Source organism: Camelus ferus, chromosome 8 (genome assembly GCF_009834535.1).
Source record: "Camelus ferus isolate YT-003-E chromosome 8, BCGSAC_Cfer_1.0, whole genome shotgun sequence".
NCBI lineage: Eukaryota > Metazoa > Chordata > Mammalia > Artiodactyla > Camelidae > Camelus > Camelus ferus.
The window spans coordinates 33,574,375-33,595,962 of NC_045703.1; the positions used below are offsets into that span (position 1 = coordinate 33,574,375).

General features: G+C 38.1%; 1 long non-coding RNA gene across 2 annotated transcripts in view; it reads left to right on the forward strand.

The window, feature by feature from the left end:
• LOC106729751 overlaps positions 1-21,588 on the forward strand; it is a 75,676-nt gene that overhangs the window by 47,416 nt on the left and 6,672 nt on the right. For both annotated transcript variants that reach the window (XR_001366162.2, XR_004321914.1), the window contains exon 4: positions 18,481-18,596. This is a non-coding gene — a long non-coding RNA (uncharacterized LOC106729751). The remainder of the gene's footprint in view (positions 1-18,480; positions 18,597-21,588) is intronic.

Below are 21,588 nucleotides of genomic sequence, written 5' to 3' on the forward strand. Positions count from 1 at the left end.
GGCATAATTATAACCTTTTTGAAAGCACCAGGGCTTGTTTTAGGGGAGAGGTGAAGTACATTAAAGACAATAGCCTCTTTCAGAGTCTGAACTGAACTACAGACAGTTTTCTAATTGGTTTGGTTTTTCAGTCCATTAAAGGGAAGCTTGGATTACATTTTATAGCAGGTCTCTAGGCAAAAGTCTGCTTCCTCTGCACAGTGACTGTGGTTCCGTGGTTCATCTGACTGTGTCATTGGAGGACACTTGTAGCCTGTTCTAGGCAGCAGAAGCATCCCAGGGAGTGCCCCATTCTCCCAACAGCATCAGAGCACTTTATACACCAGCGCCCTGACAGAGGATGCTCAGGTGCACTGGCTGAAGTCACTTACCCATCTCATTACATCCAACATCAGCCTTGGGTCTTGCAAACAACATGGTTTCTGCATTAAGAAATCAGCCCGTATGGACCCCAGACCCCAGTGTGATATGAATCTCCCAGAAATATCTAGCCCATGTGAGGAAAGTTCAGATCTCTCAACATTAATAGCCAGCTGAGGAATAAGGAAGGAAATTATAAGAATATTGCAGTGCCCATTAGAAGGAAAGCATGCTTGCTTGTGCCTGTGGTTTGTAACCTGAAACGGTCTGAGAATGACCAAAAAAATGTGAGGGACGGGAGAAAAATACCTAGGACTTTAAAGCTATATACCTCAGAGCCTGTTTTAGGATGGCACTCTGAAATGTTTACTGTATGCGTCAGTATCACTAAAAATGATTTTATTACAAAAATCACATCCAGCCATGGAAAGATGTTATCTGTAGGTAAAGCAGACTTTCCTTGCCTTTCAGTCTTTTGTGAAAGGGATTTACCTAAGTCCCTAAAAGACCAGTCCAAGAAGCCATTTGTTTTTAAGATGAAAATCTATCAGTATTTTAAGCTTTCAAAGCAAAAATATTGGTAATTTCCTGGTCAAACTAAAGAATACTAATGCTTTGTGCCCCCCGCCCAAATGTATAAAAGGCATGTCTCTCCTTGATTAAAACTTAAGTTTCTTACTAAACTGTGATCTCCTTGTGGGTAGGAATCCTCTTATTTATGTTGGTCCCTGCTGTCTGCACAGTACCCACCTATGGTCAGCAATCCATGAAAGTTTGTGAAGAAAAGGAGGAGGAAGGAAGGAAGTGAAGGAAGGGAAAAAAAGGGAAGGGAAACTTCATTTAGTTCTAGAGAATGAATGTGGTAGAAAGGAAACATGTCAAGCCAGAGTGAGATGCTGGCAGAGTGTGTGCCTTTAAATGCTACAGCAACTTCTCTCTTTCTCCCACTCATAGGCTCCTTTCTTCTTTGGGGGTATTTTTCTTGTCCTTCAACACATGTGGGCTCCCATCAGCCTTTCATAGCTCCGTAGAGCAATTTTTTACTGGAGTAAAGGGAGCAGCATGGGACACAGAGAAGTCTCACCTCGGTTGTCCCTGGCTGCCTGTGCCATGCGGTGCATCAACGTGTGACCTGAGGGAAAGGCAGGCAGCTCTTTGTGGTTTAATCTCTCAGAGAATTAGCCTCAGGGGGCACATGGGATAAATATTTGTAAAGAAATTAAAGCTTTTTAGATTGAAAAAAAAAAAAAAGCCAAGAAAGGGCAAAGTCTTATTAGAAACAATATACTTATTACTGAGAACGGGGTCTTTTGTGGGCAATGTAGATGATTTTTGTCTTAATAACATTTTCATGATGTTAGTTTAAAACATATCAAAGCCTCAATTAAAAGTGAATGCATTTCTTTGACTTTTACATTTTTAAAGAAGCCTAATTTTAAGAATATACTTGATGATTAATCACATGGGCCTTTTTCACAGACCTAATAATAAAATCCTGTGCACTTTTATCCACACTTACAAAAATAATTACAGTACTTGATTTCAGAAGTGTTTCTTAGACCATCTTTCAAAAGCAAATGATACTTAGAGTGCAACCATAAGTATATAACATTTATTAGTTAAGATTTCCTCTTAAGGGGTGACTCTTCTTTGTGTAGCTTCAGAAAATAATAAATTAATCATTTTTAGGTGTTGACTATGTGGCACGGGGTAATTGTTTTGGATAGAAATGAAAATAGTGCACATTCCCTATTCTAAATATCTGCGCCTTCTCTGTAACTGTTGTCTTCCTGGGTTCTCTCTTGATGAAGGGCATCGTCAGCCTCTCAGAGCCCTCACTGAAACCTGGGAGCCACTAGTGACTCTAACTGTAACCGAGCAGGACCCTACGGGGCCTTCCCAGGCAGACTCCTCACCATCGCTAAAACCCCCACCAAATGGAAGACGTTAACTACGTGATGACCATGAGCACGTAGCATCCAGACCCACTGGAGCCTCAGGAATGATGATGTTAACCCCAATGACACTGCCCTGTTACCTCCCCATCAACCAACCAGAGAACTGTGCAGGAGCTGATCACATACCCTGTGATTCCCCTCCCTCACCCGGCCTTTAAAACTGCTTTCCCAAAATCCATGTGGGAGTTCAGGGTTTTGGAGAAGTAGCAGTCTTGGACTCCTTGTCTGACATCTTACAATAAATGCTGCACTTTCCTTCACCACAACTTGACGTCAGTAGATTGGCTTTACTGCATGTGGGCGAGCCGACCCAAGTTTGGTTCAGTGACATTCTTCCCTTCTACTCATCCCACTGTCCCATCAGTTATCAGCCCTGTAGATTTCTTCTCCTGTCATGTCTTCTCTCCATTTCCTTCACTCACCTCCAGTGTTACTGTGAGTTCATACTCTAAATCAACCTTTGCTTGGATTGCTGAGATATTTTTATGTCATATCTCCATTAGTAAATGAATAAATTCAAACTCCCCAGTGTATAATTTTTTATATTTGATGAAACTAAATCCATGCACTATTTTTCTAATATTTTATACACTATAAATACAAGTTTTAGATGAGGTAAAACTAAAAAAAAAATACTTTTTTAAAGTTCTATTTATTAATGGCACAAAAGCAATTTTCTCACAATCTCTAGAAATTGTCAATGTACTTAAGACTTTATTATTAAACATCTTACTCAAAAAATTTACAGTAAGTAAACTTTTTTATTTAACAATAACACATATGGAGAAAAGAAGTGTGAACAAAAAATACTGCAAACCATATCAGTAAACAAAGAATGCTGAAGCCATCAAGTCATCAGCCCCTGCCCAGAGAAGACAAGCCTGCAGCCCAACCTCAGCAGCCACTCACAATGGTGCACCCTGAGGGGACTCAGAATAACAAAGGGCAGGATACTGGCCCTAGATAGCTAGGTTCTTGTCAAAGGAATGAATTCAATGAGCCCAAATGTTTGCTTCCTCCCATATAGAGAAAAGCACTAAATTCTTTAACTTGAGGTGCCTGGTTTTCTTTAGTTAACTAGTAATCTTTTATTGTTCCAACTACCTGGTCTTTGTTGTAAAGCTTCTATATATCCTAGCTCCTCCCTACCTCTTCAGAGCGGTCCTTCAGAGCGATCTGAGAGGCTGTCATCCCGGCTCGAGCCCTCCCACCAAATAAAACTCTCAACTTTTAGGTGCACATTTATTTCTGTCGACAGTTACAGTGACCACAAGGGACCCAGAGCAGACTTCTCTCCTTCACCTGAACTCTGTGGGGAACCAGAGCCTTGGTACCAGCAGAGGTCCTTTGTGCCCATCCGCCTCCTTGGGGAGTCCAGATGAATCTGGGTGAGTCTCTCTTGGTTCTTGGATCTCCCATATTGTTTGATGATTCTGAGTTTTATTTGGTGGTGTATCCAGGTACCTGGCCCTCCAGTTGACAGGTACTGGGGGGAAATACTCACCAACTGGAGACATGCTGGGTGGGGACTGTTGAAAGATAACAGGAAATACCCCCCTAGAGGAGACATCCTGCGGGGGCAGTGGGCTGGTTGAAAGACACCAGGGAAATACCCACCTTGAGATGTCCCATGTGGGGACCGGTTGAAAAATAACGGGGTCTGGACTGAGTGGTTAGGTAAGAGGCTTGTCTAATGCTTTCTTCAGTTTGGCTACCTCCATTGAATTTGTCAGGATAAAAGTAAAAAATCTTATGAGGAGCCTTTTGACTCCCAAAATGGGACCCTCCTCCTGGCTGGCAACAGCTTTCTCAGGTGACAGAGAAACTTGCAGGAGTGGTGGAAGCAAAGACCTTATGCCCTGCAGCTGTCCCTGTGATTTTATTCTGACAACGTGACCTTAGAATGGGGAATAGAACTTTGAAAACAAAAGAAAAAGAAATGACAGACTGCCAGCCTTGAACTAATAGCCCAGCCAGGTTTATGTATGTACAAAACTTACAACTTTAATTGGAAATTTAAAAATCTCACCCTCAAAATAACTAGTCAGTCCTGATAAAAAAAAATTTTTTTTTGGAATACTGACCTTACAAAGACAAAAGCTCCTGTAGGGAGAACTTGGATTTCTCTTCCTGTGTCCTTGAAGTGTAAATGTTTTATCTTTCTCTGGGCGTTTTATGTGTGTGTATGTATGTATGTATCTGTGTGTTTCTTTCTTGATTTCTTTTTTTTTTTTTAAAGAAAACTTGGACTCTGCCATCCAAAAAGTACAAGTGTGGTGAACATATGGTGGCCAAGCAAATAAATTGGGATTCTGAACAATCCTTTGATTGTACAAATTCTCAGGCATTTTGCCATCTTAACCTTTTTTTGCATCAGCCTGGACCACAAAGGCCTTTACCTTTTTGGGGAGTAAACTTTTGAATTTTATGTAGGCAACCCCCCCCCACTCTGTTGTGGGAAAGCCTCTTTATCTTATTGGTTTAAAATCACTAATATATATACATCTCATTGATGGCCAGATGATGGATCCTTTAAATTGGAGAAACTTCTAAATTGGCGAAAGTTGAGAGAGCTCTCATTATAAACAGCTGTTTTATTGGTACCTAATAAAATCAATCAAGTTTTAAGGTGGAAAAATGTATCTAATGGTTAACCTAAGAATTTAGTAAAAAAAAAAAAAAAAAAAAAAAACCGGTTTGAAAGGCTACATTTGTGTTTCCCCTTTCCCTTTTCCCTTCAATGGGTTTAAGAGATGCTAATAAAAACATTAGAATAATTAATGTTAATTAGGTTGAGTAACTGGAAAAAGGAATGTAGAAAATGTCTGAAGATTTTTTTTTTTCCTTAACAAGGAAAAACTAAGGGACTTACCCCAAATGGGTAAATATTTCTTTAGATGGTTATTTAAAAGTTGGATAAATAAAATGGACATTAGTGGATTAAGATACAAGGTTTTCATACTACACTATGTAAAGTTAAAAGGCCAAAGGGATCTACTGGTCCCCAACATTAAAGTTCAAACAAGTCTGTTTTATTTACCCCTGTTTAAAGTGTATATATTTATAGGGCTGGAAAAACAAATACACACTGAGATACTTGATCAATGGTTGGGGAAACAGATCAATTAATCAAATTAAAAATTGACAAGGGCTTAAGATCTTTGGCTCAAACTTGGATCCCAGAGACTTTTTTATATTTTTTTTTAACATTTTTTAATTGAGTTATAATCATTTTACAATGTTGTGTTAAATTGGATCTCAGAAACTTTTATATAAAATTAGATGAAGTGGACAAGAAATAAAAAGAAAAAGGCTTCTAGCACTCCTAAAAATAAGACTTATTGATTAAACCTAGTAAGTATTAAAATTAAAGGTATAAGAGTTGATAAAATTTAGATGAAAGTTTATAAAATTGGTATATTTAAATGGGCTTTATATAAACCTCTTTAATTATGTTGTGGGATAGATATGTTTCCATGGGGAATGCTTCCCCTTCTTGGTATTGGAAGACTGGGCACAAATCTGCCCCTCAGGAAATACTAATTAAACATACTAAAGGAAACCAATAGAGTTACCTGAGCCATACAATATAAAGTAAAACTAAAAACTAATATTCAAGGGCTAATGAAAAATAAGAGATTTACCCTGGGTTTAACTTACAACTCAAGGAAAAAGACCTTACTAAATGCCTTATGCAAGCCTTTAAAGACATGATGAAGTAAACCCTAAAGTTTTAAAACATGGAATTCTTTGTTTGGAGGTCTTTTCACTGACACAGAAAAGCAAATTAAGGAGATACAGTTGGACTTAGGTGACAGACCAGTTCTTTGGGGGAACTAAAAGCAACTATCTGCCTTACAAATAGCAAATGTAAATACAGCAAATGACCTCAGACTGAGCCTAATTAGCTCAATGAGTTAAAACTTGAGGCCAAAGAAATTTTTGGCATTTTAGAACTCAGAACTCTGACAGGTCCTTCAGACTTTGTCAAGGACAAATATAAATCTTAAAAGTCTTTTTCATAAATAGTAAGCCTTCATGATTTGAGCAAGCAAATTCAACTTATTCCAACTGTTATTTATAAGCAGTAAATTTATGTTGTAATATCTAACTCATAACTAAGTTATAAAGTAAAGCTATGAGATTTCTAGTTTAGTCTATTCATAAGTCTGCACACATAATGGATATGAGATATTCTACTGCTAAAAATTACCAAAATTAAATTTATAAAAGGGCTCTGTTTAATTGACTTAGAAGTAATTGCTTACAAATTAAATATTTCTAAAATAAAAACTGACCAAATTGGCTTTCAGGTTAATGTGAACTGAAAAATATTCAATATTAAGTTAATACCTGGTATTAAGTTTAATTTGAGTTTGTTTTAATTAATATAGATATCTTTAGAGTCATCAATATTAAGTATAATACCTTTACTGTACCTAGCTTTAATGAAAGCCGAATAAGATCTTGTTATATCTGTTGCAGTTTTGTCAAAAAAGTAATAATAGTAATTTGGTGTGATAAAATTCTAAGTAAATTAAATGCAAATGAGATAAGAGCTTTTTGGTAAATGCTTTAAAAATATATATTTTAGAAATGTATGCTTAAGATAATCTTTGTAAATATTTGGTATCTTAAAATTCTAGAGTTGTGCTAAATTAAGTTAAATGATGGGAGTTTATTAAATAGCTATGCTCTTTTCAGATAAGATTGAAATATTCATTACTTAACATTGACTTCCTCTTACAGAGAAACTAAAGGTGCTTAGAAATATTAATCAATGGTAGGTGCCATCCTGAAATTTTCTCTACTATTAAGGGAAATATCTCAGTATCCTATGAAAGTAAGGTGAATGTGTAAAAGAAGGCATGAGGAAAGGAATTTTGTTAAGGGAAAATAGTGACTTTGTCCTGAAGCTGGTTACTTCTGAATGGAAGAGAAAATAAGGGACAAAGTAATATGGGTATAGAAAGTTGTGAAAGGCTTGTCAAAGAGGAACTCTGAGGAAAGAGTTTTGTACATGGTTGGGATTGGCTAAGTTTAGAATAAATTTAGTTGAAGTAAATGAATCTTAGAAGTAAGCGGGTGCAAAACTAGATTTGGTTTTCTCTCTGTTAAGAAGACAAAGTTTTCTTAAAATATTAATCTGCCTTCAGGAACAGATTGTAAAGTTTCTTTTACCACTTAAGTGATCTGTACTGCATTTACCTTTGAAATATTTTCTTGTTAATGAATAAGTACTGTTTCACAGTGACCTGTACTTATATCTGACCAAGTGTTTTGAAACTTTTTAACAAACTTCCAAAATATCAAATTTTAATCAGAATTCTTTTGACCTCCAGCTAAATCTGGGGTGCTTCAGAGGGCCCCTGAAACATCCCAAAGAGAGATTTTAAACTAGTAAGTTTCACTTGGTATGTTAAATAACATGGGAAGTATTGTCAAATGAATAATAAATCTTCCTAGGTTATATTGTATGAGAAAATATTATTAATACAGATATTCTAGAAATTATATGGAATCCCTAAAAAATCTGGTATATCTGAAATGTTACCAGTCATAATTCTGGTTATTGTGACCAGGTTTCTTTATTACAGTGTAACTAGGTGTTTAACCATGCTTTTAAGTCTTTTGTCATTTATAGACAGTTATTGTTTTATTATGATGCTTTTGCAAAATACTTTCTCTTCAAGGAGATTTACTGGTTTCTGATAAATTTCAAACTATAGCACTGAACTAAACTGGGTAAGAAATTTTAAAGGTCTGATGAAAACTCTTGATTTCATACAACTGTTAACAACAACAACAAAAAATGATTAGTTACATGGGACTGAGCAAACTGATGAATATGGTTATAATTTTTTATTTTGTCTGTAATATTACTGGTTTTTGATCTGTGTTTCCTGGACATAAAAACCCCTTCTCCTTAAGCTAATTATGACTCACAGCAATGTGATAAATTATACCTACGTAAGGAGACTTGGAACAGTTACCTTTTCTCTCTGTCTGATCCCTCTAGAGACTGGAAACTCTTAGGTCCCCAGTGGCTCTATCAGATAAATTAGGAAAATCACCTCCTAACAGATATAGGACTCTCAAGGTATTTTGAGGGCCTTAAAGAGAAAAGAATTCACCCAAATCTGTAAGGCAAAAATCTATGACAAGCCCCTGATGTGGCTTTCCTGGCCTTAGAAAACCTTATTAAAATTCTAGCCTGAGACTCCTTATTAAAATTTCCAACACAGCAAATTTAAAAGAGCCTATATGATCAAATAATCAGACTTAACTTGTAAACAAATTAATCTTGGTTTGCTATACTTGATAAAAATGAAGGTAACTTTAGAGAGAAAGAGATTATATTTTAGTGGATATTAAATTCTAGTTTTGTTAATTGAGGTCTATATTTACTAAGACTCTCTTCCCAGATCATTCCTTGCTATTATGTTACATTGCTGCAAAGGTTAATTGAATTATTAAAAGGACACTCTAGGTTTGTTTCTGAAGTTCAGTAATCTATCCTTGGATAAAGATCCAATGCCCCATGACCTGCAACCTGGGGATTATACACACTGGAACAGACATGACTTAAAGAACTATCTCCAACCTGAATGAAAGGATGCTTTATCAGGTACTCCTAACTAGGCTATACACAGCAAAAGCTGAAAGAAACTGACTTTTGCATTAATCTCCAGTCAGAAAGAGCCCCTGCACTGGACTGATCTATAGAGTACTGCTTTCCTTAAAACAACGCTCAAGTGGAGGAGAAGTTACCAGGCCAGGATGAGAAGAACATGACATCTGAGGTAGACAACTGACCCAAGACACTGGACCAGGCCTGTATACCAATTACTTTGATAACTGCTCATACCTTTGCTTATGAACTAATCCAAATGTTAGGTTTATGGTCAATTACCTATATCTAGCACTTCTATTTTACCTTGGTGGGTTCCCCTATTCCAAGGCTCCAACTAGATAGCCCTCAGGAAATTTATTCTAAAAAATAAATTATAGTTCTATTTAGGCCACTATTGACATTACTAGGTGGGAGCCCTCACCTGGCCAATTAATAATACCTGCTCTGAGCCTGACCATAAATATGAATTTTTCTATAAGATCAGTCAAGCTCAATCAAGGCAACAAGCAAGATTTCAGCCAAAGAATATAACGTCCCTCAATTATGGAAAGGACTTACATAGTTAACACCAGGGTATGGACATTTAAGTTTAAAGGCTCTCTTATGTTGGAAAAATTAAACTACACTAAAGATAACCAACCTAATAACACTATGAATTTTGCCTGGGAGTCTTATGAACAATGCCTGTATAACGTCTTCCTTAAAGATAAGGATTGGTACAGAACAGACTAAGTCAGATGACCTGGGGATACACTGAGCTGCACCTAATGGAAGTTTTTGGCTTAAATTCTTACTTATGACCTTACTAAAACTGCTAACTATATTATTTTATTTTGCCTGTTTTACAAAATTGTTTCTGCATTACCAAAGGTGTGACTGAGCCTCTGAAAAAATAATGACTAGGCAACTACAAACAGTGAGATCAGGTATATACTTCTGTATGAGACCAGTGATTGTAATAGTGCAACTGTAGACATGGAAAGAAGCAACAAGAGGGAATATTTTCCTGGATCATGATAGATTAGTAAGACAGGTGATCCAGAGAATTTTTGTATCAACAGGGCCTGATCCAAAAATTAACACTTGAGTGGCATGCATCTATTTCTGTAAACAGAAGACAAATTATAAGTGTCCAGTTTGATGAATTTTCACGAAGTGAATATAGTTGTGTAACTGTTGTTGACTGAAATAAATGTGCAGCCCAAAAGTTGAGTTGTTTTATTTGGCGGGAGGACTCGAGCCAGGATGACAGCCTCTCAGATCGCTCTGAGGGACTGCTCCAAAGAGGTAGGGGAGGAGCTTTACAACAAAGACCAGGTAGTTGGAACAATAAAAGATTACTTGTTCTGTAAAGAAAACCAGGCATCTCAAGTTAAAGAATTTAGTGCTTAGTTCTATGTATGGGAGGAAGCAAACATTTGGGCTCACTGAATTCATTCCTTTGACAAGTACCTAGCTATCTAGGGCTGGTATCTTGTCTTGTCTGATTCTGAGTCCCCTCAGAGTGCACCATTGTGAGTGGCTGCAGAGGCTGGGCTGCAGGCTTGTCTTAACTAGGGGGTGGCGGCAGCTGCTGATGACTTGATGGCTTCAGCATTCTTTGTTTACTGATGTGGTTTGCAGTATTTTTAATTCACATTGTGTACCTGAATTTAGAAAAAGAAAATAGAACATGCCCAGCGCCCCAGAAGCTCCTTGTACACACTCCTAGTCACTACACCCTGCTCCTCTCACTGCCAAGAATAACTACTAACCTGACCTCTGACACTGCAGGCGAGCTTTACCTGTTTTGAACTTCATATAATTGCAGTCAAATAGCATATCCTCCTTATGCCTGGCCTTTGTGCTCAATATGGAGTTTCTGAGATTTACTCCTATTGTAACAGTATATTTTTTCATTCTCATTGCTTAACACCTTACTACTTTTGATGACTTCTTACAATCAATAGCTACTATTTCAAAGCACAATGTACAATTTGGATAAGGTTTTTCTTTAGTGATATAAAGCAATATTTCAAGTATAATTATGGACAAGTTAGACTATTTTGGCCAACTTCTGGTCAGAACTATGTGATCATAGCTTTTAGTTGATGTGGTTGAGGAAGATTTTGGGCCAGGAGAAGAAGACACCTGAGCCCCACCGAGCAGGACCCTGTGGGGGCCCTCCCAGGTACAAATCCTTCTATCCCTAATTTCTTATTTATAGGAAATAGGATTCATTCAGCCTCCTTGACCTTCTCTGAGTTCCAGAGGGCAGATTCAAATAGCTATTTATTTGAAGGGAGGGAATGCAGAAACAAAGGAGGAGCAGTCAAGAAATAATAGTGCAGCAGGGTTCTGGTTAGTCCTCAAGGAATATATATAACAATACCCTTGAGCTCTTCTGTAGGAACTAAGGCCACCACCCAGCTGGAGGATGGTAACTTCCAGAGCATGAAGACTGATCCCTTCCCCAAATGAACCTCCCTTTAAAAACCTTGATGGTTTTTCTTTGGAGTTGGTTTTTGGACACAAGTCCACCATTTCCCCAGGTTGCTGGCCTCCTGAATAAAGCAAACTTTCTGTTCCTACCAGCACTTGTCTCTTGAACATTGGCTTTTGAGAAGCAAACAGCTGAACCCATGTTCAGTAACCCTACCATTTCCTTGTTCTTGAATTATTCACATTATCTATAATCTAAGGTGTCTTTGCAGGAATCTTTTATATAAAATCATGTATTCACTTGATGAAGGTGAGTTTAGTTTAAATTAGGTAGTGTACGCTATGAATTCACTTAATTGGGCACATGTTTACTGAAATATGCCCTCTAAACTATGTGAGGTGGGAAGTGTCCTGACAGCTCTCCCACAGTGTAGAACTCTCTCTACTCCTCCATCTGGATAAGCAGCATGAAGTGAAGGTCTTCATATTACTCTGTATACCGAGTAGCCTTATTTTTTCAGATAATAATATAATAAACAGATATCAACGGAAGTTCTGAAGTTCCTTTCTGTACCATAACAAATCCACTCTCACCCCTCCTAGGGTACCTTCTTCCCACTCTGGAAACCACTGATAAATGGGTATAATGGTGTCTTCCCAGCCCTTTGCTCCCTAGCTTCTTATCCCACTTGAGTCAATACCCCAAATAGCCACTAGGGTCATAGTTTTTAAATGCATATCTAATTAAGGTATTCTAGTGCTTGAAACTCTTCGCCTCCTCCCCACCTCTTCTCCCAGCTTCAGAAAGTGCCTCCAGACTACTCTGCCAAACTCCTCATTCAAGCCCTTCAGACTGAGCCCTCCCCTGCCAACACCCCTTGGCTGTCCTTTAGTCAATAAACTGAGTGTTATCTTACTGTAAGTCCTGCTGATTTAGGCCTCCTTGCTTTTGCTTATTTGCCTTTCTTGCCTGGAAGGCACTCTTACAATTTGTCTATGGGACAAATGCTTTTTCATCTTTGTAACTCATCTTAAGAATCAATCTTTTCAGTGTCATTTTTCCTTTCCATAGTGGGATTTTTGCAGCCATTTTGTGCAACAGGACTCTGCCCTCAACTCCTGCCCCAGTTCCTGGTTCTAGAATCTTCTCAAAGTGTATACTCTCAGCAGTGATGGCTTCCAAATTAACAAATTCATGAAACTGAGTCCCCTAAAAATGAGTTCCTCTGCTGAGTTGATTAAAATGTCTATCTAAAACGTTATTCCCTTTTTTGTCCAACACCTGTTCCCCTCTAGATTGAAGAATGTCAAAGGAAAGGGGGCGTTGAATCCCAACAGGACCCTGTGGGACCCTCCCAGGCATAAAAACCTTTTGGTGCTCCCCGCCCTCTTTCTTTTTCGTAGGAAACAGGCATCTGCCTCCTAGACTGTCCCTGAGTTCCAAAGGGCAGATTTGAATAGTTACTAATTAGAGGAGTGAGGGAACACAGAAACAAAGGAAAGACAGTGACGAAACAACACTGCAGCAATGGGGCAGGGTTCTGGTTCCTCCTAGGGGATGTGCATAACAATTTGGTACAGATCTCTGAGTTCCTCTCTGGGAGCTGGGGCTGCTACCCAGGTGGAGAATGGTCACTTCAAGCTGAGCACAAGTACGTGGACCCCAGACTGATTGGAACCAGAAGGCTGATGATTGAGATTCCTAGAACACCACCCTATTACCTCACCACCAACAAATCAGAGGAAGGTCACACACCCTGTAGACATCTTCCCCATATTTTGCCTATAAAAACTCATTCTGGAGAACCACTGGGGAGTTCAGGTCTTTTCAGCACAAGCCAGATTTTTCTCCTTGCTTGGCTCCATAATTAACCTTTCTCCACTCCAAACTCTGACATTTTGGTTTGTTTGATCTTACTGTCCATTGGGCATGCAAACTTGTGTTTGACAACAGTCAGACTTACTAAATTTTTTTTACTAGTTCTTAGAGTGCAACAGAATCATCTGGAAGGCTTTTGAAAACAGTTTCTAATTCAGTCTTGTGCACTACACAAAAAGCTTACTCTCAAAACTTCTGTCAAGCCTCCCTTAGTCTAATGTTGGTAGTAGTGGAGCAACCTGGTTGAAATGTGAGTAGAGTAGTGCTGTAGAAAGATTATGCACCACATTAGAAAGACTCTATGCTAAATACAGTTTCTCAGTGGCAGAGCTACTGATGTTTTGGGCCAGGTAACTTTTTGTTGTGAGGGATAGCCTCTATTCAGTGTTTGTAGGAGTTTAACACCATCCCTGGTCTCTAGCCAACCCCATTCCACCTCGTTTCCTCCCCTTCCTCTCCCTCCAACCCCACCCCAGGCTATAGCTACCAAAAATATCTCCAGATGTGGCCAGTAGTCCTGTAGGGGCAAATCACCTCTGTTGAGAAACACTGTGCTAGATACATTGCTCCTAAGCTGTGTGACATTGGGCCAATCAGGAAATCTCTCTGTGTTTTGATATTACTATCTAGCAAATGGGGATAAAGACACATTTTTTTAAAAGAGTTTTTTATTTTTAAAAATTAGAAACAAAAATTTTTGGCAGGGGAGGTAATTAGATTTATTTATTTTAATGGAGGTGCTGGGGATTGCACCCAGAACATCGCGCATGCTAAGCAAACACTCTCTACCACTGAGCTATACCCTCCTCCTGACAATTACCCATCTTGTAGGGCTGCTCTATGGATTAAATAAGCTGATATATGTGAAAGTACCTAAGTGATCTGGGCTCGAAGTTGTGCTAGCCTTGAAACTCTATTCCCCTGGCTTCCAAAGCCTGGAAGATTTTATTGCTTCATTTGTCTTTTTCCTTGTTTCGTTGACTCTTCAATTTCCTCCAGTCCGCTAACTCCAGTGGTTACTTTTGTGTAAATAACTATCAAATCTGAATCTCCTGGCTCAATCTTTCAAGCTCCAGTTGTGTGCCTATGATAGCCTGTTGGACATTTTGACTTGGATTTTTCTGCTGACACCTCAAATTCAGCATGTGTAAAATTTGATTCCTTTCTCTCTGACTTTCCTGCTTAAATAAAATGCATCATTATTCTTTTCCAAGCCAAATTGATTCAGAGGTCCACATGGCCCGGTATAAGGATGGTGTCACATTTGAGGAAGCAGATCTGAGCAGTTAACACAAGTTATAACTTCTGAACTTCATTTCCCTACTCAGTGTTTTGAAGAAACTACAAAGAGGGCAGCATGAGGAGAGCATGCTCAGTGCAGAGGGAACATCTGCATGATCTTCTCTCCCACGAGTTGTTTCTCCACGTTCCCACCAATTCTCCCCACTCTGCTCTCTCACTTTTATCTCTTCCAGTCATCCACACAGGAGTTTTATTTTATCCTTCCTCCTCCTTTTCATGCTCACACAGAACCTTCTCACCCCACAAAGTGAGAGGATTTTGCTCCCACCTACAGCCATGCGCTCAGCTCCTGAGAGTGGGTGCCCTCCCACGCCCACACCTCTGCTTCACTTAAACCCAGAAGCCGCTTCTTCCTTCGAGAAATAGCTTCTCTTGCTCTACCTCCTTGATTAGTGAAAAACCTTAACAGAGATATTATGGCAAATAAAATTTCCTATCTTGGACAACCAAAAATCCATGGGTTCACATTTTTTGTCACCCTTGAATCTTCTGTTTCTCCATCTCTCAGCTCCAAGCAGTCACTAAATTCCATTGATCTTTTGTTTGCAGTAATATATATACTCAATTCTGTATTTTTCTTCTCATTTGTAAATGTCCTAGTTTAGGAAACTTCTAAACCTGAGACTCTCCAACTTTGGTGTTCATCAGTGTCATCTGGAGAGTTTTTTTTAATACACAGATTCTTAGGTCCCAATATCAGAGTTTCTAATTTAGTAGATTTGGAGCAAACCAAGAGAATTTACATCTCCCAGGAGATGCTGATGATGCCAGTTGGGGCCCACACATTGATCAAAATAACGCCTGCAAACCTTAGTGTCCATATGGTATTAAAATGCTCTATGACATGTTAATTGCAGGTCAACAATGGGGTCTGAAATTCTGCATTTCTATCCTGCTCCCAGATGATATGAATGTTGCACATGTGCAGACCACATCCTAAGCAGCAGGGATCCAAAGCAGAGGTTCCAGATGTAAACGCTCCCAGGGTCCAGGCAGGTGATGTAAATGATTGATGCAGTCTGGTCATGTCTGCCAAGCACAAGCCTCGTCTAATGAGAACGTTAGTTTTATATGATTGTGGACCCAGTGCTACAATCAAATTTTTTAGGAGAATAGTATTATTTTATCTGTTAGGACCCACAGGCATGGTCGACAGTCTAGAGCTTTTTAAGAACTGATGAAGTATGTATAACCTAAAATTAAAAAAGAATTTTGGCTTTAAAAACAAAATTGTAAATTGAAATTAATAAATATCTTAATTAAGTGTCTGTAAAACCTAAATTGTTGTCAACTAATCAAATGTAAATCAACTTCTGGAAAGTTGAGTATAGGTTATATTTAATGTGGGATTTGGCTTCACTTAGGTATGTTTGCTAGAAAATGGGATGGGGTCTCCAAACTCAGGGCCTAGGCCCTAGGGATTATGAAGGTCTTGAAACAGCCTTTTTGGAAAAATTGGAAATACAGGCTTTAATGGGAAACATTCCCATTTTAAATTTGGCAACTTATTTTAAATTTTTTAAAAAGTACATGTGCATTTGTGACAACATGGATGGACCTCAAGGGCATTATGCTAAGTGAGAAAAGTCAGAGAAAACAAATAATGTATGATATCACTTATGTGTGGAATCTCAAAAAAAGCTGAACTCATAGAAACCGAGAACAGAATGTTGGTTTTGGGGGGTTGGAGTGTGGGAGGAATTGGGGAGATTTTGGTCAAAGGTGCAAACTTTCAACTAAATGATGAATAAGTTCCAGAGATCTGATGCACAGCATAGCGAGTTTAGCCAACAATACTGTATTATATACTGCAAAACTGCTAAGAAACTAAATCATACATGTTATCACCACTAAAAGAAATGATAATCATGTGACAAGACAGAAATGTTAATTAATACAACAGTGGTAACCATAATACAATATATAACTATCAATATATATCATGTATCAATATATAACATGTTATAACATTGTGCAAACTCACACAATGTTATACATCAATGTTATAACTTACACAGTGTTATATGTCAATAACATCTCAATTAAAAAAAAAGTATGTAGGCCAAATAAAATCTGCTGTGGGCCAGACTGGGCCCTTGGGCCACTAGTATATTTGGTTTGGTTGGCTTGAATTATTGAAATAATCTTGATGATTTCTCCATCTTTATTCTTTTGACCCATCTTGTTCACAGAGACCCCTTCACACTTTCTAAATCATCAATCCAATCCAATTTAAAACAAACTGCTAAACCTGACATTCAAGAAACAGTATCATTTTATTCTTACCTTTCCAATTTCATTTTTCATTGTATCTGGTACAGGAATCCTGCACTGTATTCAGGTAAGACAAGCCAGATGAATGCCAACCTCTAGATCTTTACTGACACATTTTCCTTTCCCTGGATGTCTGTATTCCTCTCCTTCATTTATTTAATCCTTGCAGTACTTTCACACTCACCTCATATCTGCATTCCCTGTGTATTCTGTCTTGATCTTTCCAGACCACTGTTACCTCTTTCTGTGGCATGTATTGTTCTGAGCATTCATTTGGTACATAGTTTATGCTCCTTTGTTACTTCAATACATATTCGTATGCATTTTGGTTTTATCTCCTCAATAAATGTTTGGGGATGGTGGCAAATCTAGATTAGTTGATGCTGCTTCAAAGTCTAGGAAATAAAAGAGTTAACACAGCCATCAAAGAAAGCTACTTTCTTAAGAAGTAACTTATGCCCCTGAATAAAATCCTGACACCTCAATGGAGAGTCAGTGCATTAAAAAGATCACTAATCCAGCTGCCCCGGAGCATTCCTATGACTGATGGGACTTTAGACTGAATTGGTCAGATGTTCTGTTCAAAGCCAAATGTGGTGTTTTTTTTTTTTAGAGTGGAAGTCCATGACAAGAAATATTGGACATTTATTTTTACTCAAAAGCTTCTAGATGTATACATTGCCTGCTCATAACTTCTCCAGAAGACTATGGATGAGATATAGCCCTGACCAATACCAAGTTTTGTATTGGATTGAATTTTCATTTCTTAGTCATGGTACTTAATACCATATTGGAACGTGTTCTAAGGCAAGTTGTAATCTATTATTTATGTTTAATAAAAACTACTCCTCAGTACATAACAATTTCACATGTAGGGTACTGCCCCTGCAAACATTCTAAGAACCTGAGGCTGCAGAATCTTTCTGTCACTCATTTGAGTGTTAGCACTGGGTGCCACCGGGGCCATTACTAGCCTATCTCCAACTCTGCACTTTACAGCTTCTACTCTGAGCATGAAATGCTCTCATACTTTCTGTGGCAATCAAATTATGATGTTGGCTTTTCCTTTTTGTTCTCCTCAGCTCTAATATCTTCAGATGATGTCTTATTACCTCTGTTAGTGAGAATGGTTTAAAACCAGATTTGCTCTCCTTAATGAAGGGAAGCTTTGTCTTGTAGTATTCCTGATAGATTTCTAAAAAATAAAGCCTGATACTGTCTTTAGGACACAAGTTAAACCAGCTAGTGTACAATTTCCTGAATCCAGCATCCCCGGGCCTTTGTTATTGTTACCTAATTTCAATTCCTCAAGAATTGCTCCTGAATTCCTGGCTGCCATCATCTCCTTGGTTTTTAAGTGCTGAGCTAAGAATTTGGCCAATCAGGACTTTTTCAAATGAGTTAACACTATTTTTGTTGGTGACCAGTAAATGTTGATGCTGCAATCTTGTTTAGTCTCTTGTTTTATGAGAAAATGAACCTTGTGCGGGACACAAAGATGGTTTCCGCTGCCGGCTTGCAAGAGCTGATACACTCTGATCCCCTAAAGAGCAGTTTGAAATAAAACCACACAGAGTACATTGAAAGTAGCTAGCTTGTTTACTTCTCTCACTTAGAGTTAAACTTTTTTTCTTTTTCTTTCTCATCTTTAGTCTAATGGTCCGTCACCAGACTGGAGTTAATAGCATGCAGCGTGTTCACCATCATCATCATCCTTGCAGCTGCTCTGTGTCTGCTTTGGGCAAGTTTTCCAGAACAATTCAGTTTTGTGAGTTTCCACCTCATTGAAATACACTTAAAAAGCTGTGAATTACTTTCCCCCAAAATATTCCCGACTTCCAAATTCACCTGTCATTTAAAAATTACTTTTTCCTCATTTTAACTTTAGTCACTTTTCCTTCTACAAAGATCACTGAGGTCATTAAAAAATAACTCCAGTAGCATGTGTCACTCTACTTCTTTACATCTGCCTTGCCTTTGGTCTTATACGTGATTAAAAGAAAAATCACCTACTTTCAAATACTTGTTTCTTCCCTACGCTGTGAGTTTTTCCAGTGTTATTTTAACCAGTTTGCTTACAGTGAAATTCTTTTCTAGTGCTCTTTTTTTTTATAGCATATGAACATAGAGTAAAAGACTATGAGTTTGAGGTAGCAAATATCCTGATTAATAGATAAATCTCGTAAGTTCTTTTTACCAGCATGGAAGCAATCTTCAGGCTTACATATATTTTTCATGCTGAAGATGTGTGAGGTGTGGGTCCAAGAACAGAGTGCATTTCTGATGAAAAGAATAACCTCTGAATAAGCTATAGAATACATTAATTTAACAAAAAAAGGCACTGAGGCTAACTGAATTCAGAACCGTGCTAGGCATTGTGGAGACATGATTTACACCAAGTTAGCATTCTAGTTGGAGGAACAAGGCTTTGGTGTGGACATTTAAATGGTAACGTAAGACAGTAAGTCAGAGAAGTTACGAGGTAGGACTGGCAAGAGTGGAGTGCAAGGGGTCATTGGGTGAGAATGGTCAGAGGTATCACCGTGAAAGAGTTGACACTAGAGCAGAGTTTTGTGTGATATGACGATCCAAGGCAGAGGGCAAGGAAGGAGGGCCTCTTGGGTGGGAGCAGTGGTGGGAGTGCGGTTTATAGTCAAGGAGCAGATATGGCAGGTCCTAATGAGTACTATTGCTGTAGCCAGGAGTGGGATCTGATTTTGAAAAGCATTTGGGGCCACATCATGGAGGGCCTTGATTAGAAACCTAAGGAATCTAGGGTTTATCTTTAGAATAATAAGCTATTGGATAAATTATTAGTCTCTTTATATAACAGCTTACTGTAAAGTTAGGATAATAATCATTTCTATCGCACAGTTTATTGTGAGATACAATTGAATTAACACATGTAAAGTCTTTAGAACAGTGCTTGTCATATAATAAGCACTGAATCAATGAGAATGATAATTGTTTTAAATTGTTAGTAGCATTATTATTACCAAGCAGGAAGGAACCTTAAGAATATGCTTAATGTCAACCAATCCACTCAGCATTGCCCAGGAAATACTCCTTGGGCAATCATTCCTGAACTTCATCTTTAAATTAATAAATATTCCTTTGTCTATCTTTTTAAGTAAACAAAGTACATTAAATGAAATGGAAGATCTCTTTTCATTATCCAGCATCAGCCCCCTTTGCCCTAGGTTATTCCTGGGTTCAGTAAATCCTACACCCTTCCCAACAGCACCAATGACACCAACGTAGAATAGTTTTGCTGGCTCACACCCAATTTAGTTAAGCAGACAAGGTGTGTTGAGATGCTCTTTTTCCAATCTGCTCTGTTATTCTATTTTATATCTTTTCCTTATTTCATCCCTCCACTATGTCTTCTGTTTCAGTGCCAAAAGCCTTGTACATAAAAGTACATTGTGAATGAGATGGGTACAGAGAGACAGTCCCCTGGCCCTTGCACAATGCGTCCCCTCCATCCCTTCAGTCACTTATCCCCTGAGCTCCAATGATGTGGTACACACTGTGCCGGCTCTGGCATACACCCACTTTCTTTTCTCTTTTCCATCTGCTCCCTTACTGAATGCAAGGAGAGAAATGAAGAGGAGGAGGAAATGAGAACATCAGAGAGAGAACAGAAAGAGGTTATAACTGGAGGCAGGGGATAGAAAAGCAGGAACCGTGAAGACAAGAGGAAACACATTTGCAACCATATCAGGCTTCTGGACTGTACACAGTTCTTTAGAACTTCCTGAAGCAACCATGAAGGGAAAAATAACATTTTAAATTGATGCTGTAATTAAAAATAATATATTACGTTATTCCAAGACTTAAAATAACTCTACAGCAAAGGCATATGAGAATACCTTAACCAACCAGTGATAGATCAAAGTGGTTTTTCATAGGAGTGTTTCAAATAAAATATATTGTTGTTTAATGGAGTTAATTCTGGTGTCTTTCTCCTGGGAAAGTTTATAACTGTGAACAATTGCCTTTGATCCTTTTAGGTAGATTGTATAGAGGTTTAAATATTCCCTAGTAGTATCTACTAATTTTTTTTGAATTATAAAATACGTTTTTCTGTAAGCTCTTTCTTCTTTCTATTTTAGGGAAAATGTATTACTTTTTAAAAAATTGCTTTGTTACTAGGGGCTTCCATTTAATTTCACAGTGACACTGCTTGTTAGAAAGAAAGCATCATCACGTATGTGGTAAGAAGAAACAATAACTCTGAATCACAAAAATTATAGCTATAACAAATGTTGTGAATTAGTTGAAAACAGTAGTTGAAATGTTATTAGATATTCATCTTGAGGTTCATTGTACAAAATGTTGACTTGGAACATTGGACTGGAATTAATTTAGGGAAAAGAAAGGAAAATGAGAGGATAGCTTGAGGTGGTTCCCAGTGTTTCTAGAAAGATTTCCTACCAAGTGACTGGCGCTCTATGCTCTACTGTGCTTTCTTGGGAGACTGTACAGATAGGGTCCTGCTTCACAATGGCATCTTATTTAGCTTAATGGCTTTTTCTGTCACCAAACTTAGTGGCAATGACGTCAAACACATCAATGTTCACAAACTCGCTGAATTCAGAGGATCTTGGCTTAAATGGAACATAATCTACTTTATTAAAGAATAAAACAATGTAAAATTAAATTTTTGCTCTATGAGTGACAAGGTGGTGTAACAGAATTTGGGGATTTGGAAGGTGGAGGTTGCATAACCACAGTAGCTGTGGGGTTCCAGGTAGGTT